The sequence below is a fragment of the Pseudophryne corroboree genome, chromosome 2 (assembly GCF_028390025.1).
Source record: "Pseudophryne corroboree isolate aPseCor3 chromosome 2, aPseCor3.hap2, whole genome shotgun sequence".
In the NCBI taxonomy this organism is placed as follows: Eukaryota; Metazoa; Chordata; class Amphibia; order Anura; family Myobatrachidae; genus Pseudophryne; species Pseudophryne corroboree.
In genome coordinates, this window is record NC_086445.1 from 773996344 (window position 1) to 774005027 (window position 8684).

At 43.5% G+C, this 8684-nt stretch overlaps 1 long non-coding RNA gene across 1 annotated transcript; it reads left to right on the forward strand.

Moving 5' to 3' along the window:
* Positions 1-4221: 4221 nt before the first annotated feature.
* On the forward strand, positions 4222-6884 carry LOC135051208 (uncharacterized). The gene is made up of 4 exons (XR_010242118.1): positions 4222-4265; positions 4357-4454; positions 4534-4630; positions 6604-6884. It is a non-coding gene; the product is annotated as an uncharacterized LOC135051208 (long non-coding RNA).
* Positions 6885-8684: the final 1800 nt, after the last annotated feature.

The window sequence follows — 8684 nt, forward strand, 5'->3', positions numbered from 1 at the left end:
GACATGTGGACAAATGGGGCAGGGCAGACTAAGGACTATATGACTGTGACAGCCCACTGGGTAGATGTATTGCCTCCCGCAGCAAGAACAGCAGCGGCGGCACCAGTAGCAGCATCTCGCAAACGCCAACTCGTTCCTATGCAGGCTACGCTTTGTATCACCGCTTTCCATAAGAGGCACACAGCTGACAACCTCTTAAGGAAACTGAGGAACATCATTGCACAATGGCTTACCGCAATTGGACTCTCCTGGGGATTTGTGACATCGGACAACGCCAGCAATATTGTGTGTGCATTATATGTGGGCAAATTCCAGCACGTCCCATGTTTAGCACATACATTGAAGTTGGTGGTGCAGAATTATTTAAAAAACGACAGGGGCGTGCAAGAGATCCTGTTGGTGGCCCGAAGAATTGCGGGCCACTTTAGGCATTCAGCCACCGCGTGCTGAAGACTGGAGCACCAGCAAACACTCCTGAACCTGCCCTGCCATCATCTGAAGCAAGAGGTGGTAACGAGGTGGAATTCAACCCTCTATATGCTTCAGAGGATGGAGGAACAGCAAAAGGCCATTATAGCCTATACAGCTACCTACGATATAGGCAAAGGAGGGGGAATGCACATGACTCAAGCGCAGTGGAGAATGATATCAACGTTGTGCAAGGTTCTGCAACCCTTTGAACTTGCCACACGTGAAGTCAGTTCAGACACTGCCAGCCTGAGTCAGGTCATTCCCCTCATCAGGCTTTTGCAGAAGAAGTTGGAGAGATTGAAGGAGGAGCTAAAACAGAGCGATTCCGCTATGCATGTGGGACTTGTGGATGGAGCCCTTAATTCGCTTAACCAGGATTCACGGGTGGTCAGTCTGTTGAAATCAGAGCACTACATTTTGGCCACCGTGCTCGATCCTAGGTTTAAAGCCTACGTTGTATCTTTCTTTCCGGCAGACACAAGTCTGCAGAGGTTCAAAGACCTACTGATGAGAAAATTGTCAAGTCACGCGGAACGTGACCCATCAACAGCTCCTCCTTCACATTCTCCCGCAACTGGGGCTGCGAGGAAAAGGCTAAGAATTCCGAGCCCACCCGCTGGCGGTGATGCAGGGCAGTCTGGAGCGAGTGCTGACATCTGGTCCGGACTGAAGGACCTGCCAATGATTACTGACATGTCGTCTACTGTCACTGCATATGATTCTGTCACCATTGAAAGAATGGTGGAGGATTATATGAGTGACCGCATCCAAGTAGGCACATCAGACAGTCCGTACATATACTGGCAGGAAAAAGAGGCAATTTGGAGGCCCTTGCCCAAACTGGCTTTATTTTACCTAAGTTGCCCCCACTCCAGTGTGCACTCCAAAAGAGTGTTTAGTGCAGCCGCTCACCTTGTCAGCAATCGGCATACGAGGTTACTTCCAGAAAATGTGGAGAAGATGATGGTCATCAAAATCAATTATAATCAATTCCTCCATGGAGACATTCACCAGCAATTGCATCCAGAAAGTACACAGGGACCTGAGATGGTGGATTCCAGTGGGGACGAATTAATCATCTGTGAGTAGGGGGATGTACACATTGAAAGGGGTGAGGAATCGGAGGAGGAGGTGGACATCTTGCCTCTGTAGAGCCAGTTTGTGCAAGGAGAGATTGATTGCTTCTTTTTTGGTGGGGGCCCAAACCAACCAGTCATTTCAGTCACAGTCGTGTGGCAGACCCTGTCACTGAAATGATGGGTTTGTTAAAGTGTGCATGTCCTGTTTATACAACATAAGGGTGGGTGGGAGGGCCCAAGGACAACTCCATCTTGCACCTCTTTTTTCTTTCATTTTTCTTTGCATTATGTGCTGTTTGTGGACAATTTTTTGAAGTGCCATCCTGTCTGACACTGCAGTGCCACTCCTAGATGGGCCAGGTGTTTGTGTCGGCCACTTGGGTCGCTTAGCTTAGTCACACAGCTACCTCATTGCACCTCTTTTTTTCTTTGCATCATGTGCTGTTTGGGGACTATTTTTTAAATCTGCCATCCTGTCTGACACTGCAGTGCCACTCCCAGATGGGCCAGGTGTTTGTGTCGGCCACTTGGGTCGCTTAGCTTAGGCACACAGCTACCTCATTGCACCTCTTTTTTTCTTTGCATCATGTGCTGTTTGGGGACTATTTTTTAAATCTGCCATCCTGTCTGACACTGCAGTGCCACTCCTAGATGGGCCAGGTGTTTGTGTCGGCCACTTGGGTCGCTTAGCTTAGTCACACAGCTACCTCATTGCACCTCTTTTTTTCTTTGCATCATGTGCTGTTTGGGGACTATTTTTTAAATCTGCCATCCTGTCTGACACTGCAGTGCCACTCCCAGATGGGCCAGGTGTTTGTGTCGGCCACTTGGGTCGCTTAGCTTAGGCACACAGCTACCTCATTGCACCTCTTTTTTTCTTTGCATCATGTGCTGTTTGGGGACTATTTTTTAAATCTGCCATCCTGTCTGACACTGCAGTGCCACTCCTAGATGGGCCAGGTGTTTGTGTCGGCCACTTGGGTCGCTTAGCTTAGTCACACAGCTACCTCATTGCACCTCTTTTTTTCTTTGCATCATGTGCTGTTTGGGGGCTATTTTTTAAATCTGCCATCCTGTCTGACACTGCAGTGCCACTCCTAGATGGGCCAGGTGTTTGTGTCGGCCACTTGGGTCGCTTAGCTTAGTCATCCAGCGACCTCGGTGCAAATTGTAGGACTAAAAATAATATTGTGAGGTGTGAGGTGTTCAGAATAGACTGGAAATGAGTGGAAATTTTGGTTATTGAGGTTAATAATACTATGGGATCAAAATGACCCCCAAATTCTATGATTTAAGCTGTTTTTGAGGGGTTTTTGTAAAAAAACACCCGAATCCAAAACACACCCGAATCCGACAAAAAATTTTCAGGGAGGTTTTGCCAAAACGCGTCTGAATCCAAAACACAGCCGCGGAACCGAATCCAAAACCAAAACACAAAACCAGAAAAATGTCCGGTGCACATCACTAGTTACTACCTATGTGTGCCTCTGCCTGTACTCATGTGTGCCTTTGCCCATACCCATGTGTGCCTCTCCCTGTACCCATGGGTGCATCTGCACCTACCAATCTGTGCCTCCACCCATACCCATGTGTACCTCTGCTCCCCTTTGTTTTTTGTTTGTATCCCTGTCTATGTGGCTATTTATTATTTTCTTCTCTCCCCCATGTACATACACAATACATAATTTAAAATTGAGTTTTTCAAGCTTAAATGAAAGTTTTATTCCACTTATTACTTTTATGTTACATGGACACCATTGTAGCTCACCAGTGACACAACACCGCTTTCTCTGAGCTGCTGTTTTTAAATATTTTGCTACTTGGGCAACAACATGAGCCAGGCAGTGGTACAAGAGGAGATAGCCGACCAGTGCTGATGAGCTACAGCTGCATATCAATAAGTTTCTTTTTTATGTAAAACAGACTTTAACCAGTACTGAATTATACAACACCTTTATTTCTAGAGTATAGCCATTCTTAAGGATGGGATGCACATGTGCCAGTGTTTTGGATTTGTCCCCCAGAATAAAATTTGCCTGCCAGCACTTGCTCCTCTGCTATAACACAGATCTTAAGAATAGGACTCTGGACTAGAAAATTAAAGCAATATTTCTTTCAATTCAAGCTCAAGAAAAACATTTAAGCTAAAATAAAAAAGAAAGAAGGATAAGGAGAGGAAGAAATAATAGTAGAAATGCTGTAAAAAAATTGCATGTAATAGTTCAATCATAAAACACAATGTACAAAACTCACAGGGCCTGTGTCTTATATATTCTGTTTCCGGTCCCCCGGCGCATGCAGCGCTATTTTGTATATTCCCTCTGTTGTACTGTGAATATTAATGCATACACAGGCATACTGATTGTTTATTTGGCCTTTTGTGCTGGTGGTAAACGGTTAATCAAGTGGAATAAAGGTTTGGATAATTATTCAGGTGACTTTTTGAGTTGACCCCTCACACCCTTGATACTTCCGGGTCAAGGGGTATTTAAATCCCCTGCTTAGATCCAATTGGTGCATGCAGCCCTGGTTTGTGCATTGTTCCACATGATTCTATGAGTAACTATGTTGGGTTTGTCCCACTGATTAAGTTTGATGTTTGTATAATCCTATAATCTTTTGATTTGGGTTTATTTATTGTTTGTAGCTATGGATTTGATGTGGGAGAACACTTAACCCAGGGGCTGCCCTATGTGTATCCTCTTGGACCTATAGGTATTTATTGATCGTTGATTATGGCTTTTTTTATATATATTTCTATGCCTCAGATGCACATTGTTTAAACAGAGTATATGTGTAATCACAGTGGCTGAATGTCCTTTTTGAGATCCTGCAGCTGTTGACCCTGAGTGGGAGAATGCCTTATCCAGGTGTAGCCTTGTGCACACCTGTCCAGACCCATAGGTATTTATGTGGTAACAAGGTTTGATATATACATTTGATTCTGATACACATTTATAATAGAGATATCCTTTGATTACAGCAGTGGTTTGGTTGCAGAGCTGTGATTATATGGACATTCTCCGAACTTGGTATACAGCAGTTCAGACATGCAGCCCCATTGGAATGTGCTGATAGAGGTGAGGAGGGGTAGGCCTTGCATGCATTTTAAGACCAGTGGTGAACACAGGGGGGTATATTTACAAAGATTCGTGTTTTGGACATTTTGAAGGGTGTTTGAACTCGAATGGTATCGGGTGCATTTTACTGCAACTTTTTGAATCCTGATACGATCATTCACTAGGCTGCCGAGTTTTGCACAATCGTTTTTTCCGATGTCGATTCGTAATATCAGGCAGTGTTTTACGGGAGTGATGAGTAAAACACTGCCTGACAAAACACAAGGAATCCCGGCCGGATCTGTGAGATCCGTGCAGGGCTTCATTGTGTACCTTAAAAAGTTGATTAAAGTCTTACAAAATCTGAAAAAATTTGCGTGGGGTCCCCCCTCCTAAGCACAGCCAGCCTCGGGCTCTTTGAGCCGGTCCTGGCATAGGCGCTACATTGTATCTGTGCCGTGTGCTGCCTCACAGACACTACAGGAGCACACAGCCAATCAGGAGAGTGGCATGACGTGGCGCTCCCTGATTGGCTGAAGGGACCCTCTTTGACAGGAGTCAGGGGGGGTCCTGGTAGTCGGGGAAAGGGGTCCCATGTGTAAACATGGGACCCCTTTCAGTGTGTGGTCTGGATTCCGTTTTATTATTTTGCAAAGTACGTTGATTATACAAAGGTCTGATTCTACACTGGATTATGTGAGTATAATTTTTTCACAGGTACCCCAAGGATTCTACATGGAGAAGAGGACCGAGCCTCGTGGGAACATAGGTAAGTATGTATATATGGAGGTGTGCATGTATGTAATAAACTTATACTTTCACGGTGTGTGTGTCCTGTTTTTTGGGGGGTATTTTTTTAGTAGTAGTACTACAGGTACCAGCGGGCCCGGTTTACCACCGCATGCTGGTACTTGTAGTTCTCCAAGTACCAGCTTGCGGGGGAGGCTTGCTGGGACTTGTAGTACTGCTACTAAAAACAATATTCACATTTTTTTCAAAAGGCTATCAGCCCCCCATCCACTGCCCTTGGATGGGGGGACAGCCTCGGGCTTCACCCCTGTCCCTTGGGTGGCTGGAGGGGGGACCCCTTGATTTAAGGGGTTCCCACTCCTCCAGGGTACCCTGGCCAGTGGTGACTAGTTGGGGATGTAATGCCAGGGCCGCAGGGACCAGTATAAAAGTGTCCCCCGACTGTGGCATTATGTACCTGGCTAGTGGAGCCCGGTGCTGGTTTCAAAAATACGGGGGACCCCTACGCTTTTTGTCCCCTATATTTTTGGTACCAGGACCAGGCACAGAGCCCGGTGCTGGTTGATTAAATATGGGGGAACCCCTGTCATTTTTTCACCCATATTTTTTCAACCAGGACCGGCTCAAAGAGCCCGAGGCTGGTTATGCTTAGGAGGGGGGATCCCACTCAATTTTTTTTTCAGTTTTTACACTAAACAGACCCTTTCCCATAGATAACCATGCACAGATCTCACTGATTCGTGCATGGTTATCCAAACTCGACTGGAAAAAGCAGGTCTATTTTTTTGCTGCTTTTTTTAACGAATCGAAAAAAAACAGACCCGCACTTGAGCACTCAGAAACTAACACCCAAATACGAATGAATAGTGAATGCCCGTATTGTATGAAATAACAGCGGCGTTTGACCGATGGTCTATTCATTCGTATTTCGGAACTTTGCAAATCAAACCATTACGAATAGTCCAAACACTGCCGAGATTGGTGCTTAGTGAATTCCCGGATTGGGACTTAGAAAAAAAAAAACACAAAACGGACAAACTCGAATTCTTAGTAAATATTGGCCAGGGTGTTAATTTATTCCTCCTTGTAGTCTCACTACTCTGCCACCTGTTTTTGGTATATGAGTTCCTTTTTTCTAAATCTGGTATTATGTAGTAGTTTATGTTGACACAAGCATTGTCGCTAATATTGTTATATATTGGGACCTGGGAGGCTCAGTCATGTTTATGTTCTATTTTTTCTAGATATACTTTTAATTATTCGGATTCATTATATTATGATTGGATTTGATGATTCATGTATGGCCCTTCTTGAAAAAGATCCTGGTTTTTGGATCGAAACGTCGAAACCTTTGAGGCTACAATAAAAATTTTCTATTGAAGAAATGTGTGGACTTTATACACAGTGAGAGTGCACCCTCCACCACGTGGAATTCTCGTCTACATTTGCGGACATTTTGTCTGTCGGGAGCACCCACCATTAGGAACTTTGATGAGAGTGCAGAACCCTCTTGTTTGTTTGTTTTTATATTTTTATATATATATATATATATATATATATATATATATACATACATATATATATACTGTATAAAATAGAAACACCTAAAACTGGACACATTAGCATAAAAAATATATATTTTAGAACATAGTAAGCATAATTTGCTACAATGAGAAAGAAAATCATTCCATGCAACCTGCAATAAATGTGTAAAAAATTAGCTTCAACTAAGTAAAACCATTTCAAATATTAGGTATCTTTTTGATTGTTCTCCAATCATCCAATAAGGTATTCTGAAAACCTTGCTCAGAGTACTGTACATAAAATGTAAAGTATAATGATAGTATTAGTAGATGTTAGTACAAGTAACAGAAATACTGCAAAAAAATTCCTTAATTCTCTCCTTATGGCATATTGGTGAGTTTAGATTGCAGATTCATAGGTAATCAGTATTGTTCACATCAAATAGCAGCATAAACTGTTACTGTAGTACAGTAGAAACAATATATAAGTTATGTAACCAGTAGTTTTTGCAGAGTGACTTCCAATTACAATGTATCCATAAAGTCAATTAGTGGAGAGAGTATTCATTTAGCATAAAATAGGAAGTCATCCAAATCATAGATTACAACCAATCCCTTTTATATTAACACTAATGAAGTTCTCCACTAAATTAGGCTACAGCCATCAGCAGGAGAAGAATCTCCTACAGAGAGTCATCTGGAACTTATGCTCTTATGCCTTTCCCCACCTCCCGACTGATCAGCAGCATTTTCAGAAATTCAAGTCTTCCATGAATCTCAAATATCCAAATTTAGTAAATCTTGATTTGAAGTGTATAAGCATGCATACAATGATAGTTACAAACCCCCCAAAATGCACAGGTGCTACACAGAGATACAGATAAAGAAAAGTGGCCTATTGTCCAATATTTACGGGGGGAAAGATGTGCAATTGGACAATGCAGAGAGCATCCTATTATAAGAGTAGGAAAATAATTTATCTGTGTTGGCTTTGAGCTGGAGCTGAAAGTCAGTGTTTTTTACAGAGTGGAAATGACAGTCTATCTTTGTGGAAAACAAAGAACACCCCTATATGGCATCATCTACCTCTCACATTTAATAATATTATATTGCAAATTAAATTGATATTTGGGTAGTAGTCCATAAAGGAATACACTTTGGGGGACATCCAATTATCTGAGGTTCATCACCGTGGGTGATGATATCACACGAGGCTACCCTATTATCCCCGATAAGCTGGCACAAGCTACAGCTTATTGGGTTTTCCTGTTACTGCACCGGTGTATGGCTCCTGACAACCCCCGTTGCAGTGCTAAACCTCCAGCATCCCAGTCACATGACCTCTACCTCATCATCAGACCACCGGGGGGGAGGCGGTGGAAAAGTGGGGATGTAGGTCACGATGCTGCCCCAGCTTCCCCACCAGGGGTCCCAGTGCTGAGTGCCAGCTCCCCTTGCCACAGGACCATCACTGCAGTCCCAGCCTGCTTCTGCTATGGCGGGCATGGAACACTGCAGGTCGTCATAGCTTATCAGGGATTTTGTTTCACCTGCTTCGGGCAGGTGAATCCAAATCCCCTGAAACAGCTCTTTCTAACACAAAAACAAAGGTGTCATTGAACCTGTGTGTTTTCGTTGTGGAAAGCTGTTTTTAATGGTCGATCCAAATTGGATAGCCAGTAAAAAACATTGGTGAAACATCAGAAACAAGTGTGAAAAATAGACGTTTTTCACACTTGGTGTTTTATCTCCACTAATAAAATGTATAAAGACAAGGGAGTAACACTCATTTGCATCAACAT